Source organism: Fragaria vesca, linkage group LG7 (genome assembly GCF_000184155.1).
Source record: "Fragaria vesca subsp. vesca linkage group LG7, FraVesHawaii_1.0, whole genome shotgun sequence".
Classification (NCBI taxonomy): domain Eukaryota; kingdom Viridiplantae; phylum Streptophyta; class Magnoliopsida; order Rosales; family Rosaceae; genus Fragaria; species Fragaria vesca.
The window spans coordinates 9,993,491-9,993,987 of NC_020497.1; positions in this window are offsets into that span (position 1 = coordinate 9,993,491).

Consider the following 497-nt stretch of genomic DNA (forward strand, 5'->3'; position numbering starts at 1 on the left):
AAATCACATCACATAAGAACATCACCCAATCATTTCTCTACTCTTACTTATGGGTTTGTCAACGCATAGTCATCCCCCATTAGTAACTAGACAAACACGTACTTATGGGTTCGTCAACTCTTAGTCATCCCCCATGAAGTACTGACTGACAGACTAGAGCTTTATACTGACCGTAACCAATCACCCGGCCAAGGCTTGGTTCCCGGTCCACCACGAAGGCTCCTAATCTAATGCACACAATCACCACTAAGGCACAACCACAACGAATGCACAACTGCCACGAAGGCACAACCACAATGAATGCACAACCATCACCACGAAGGCACACATTCTATTACTCTCCCATCATAACACTTATCAATCACAAAATAATAATATCATCATAACCGTAACCAATCACCCGATTAAAGGCTTGGAACCCGGTTTGACTATTTAAACATCAATTCAACATCACACTAACACATTATCATAACGTGTCTTTCACACATAAACACGTG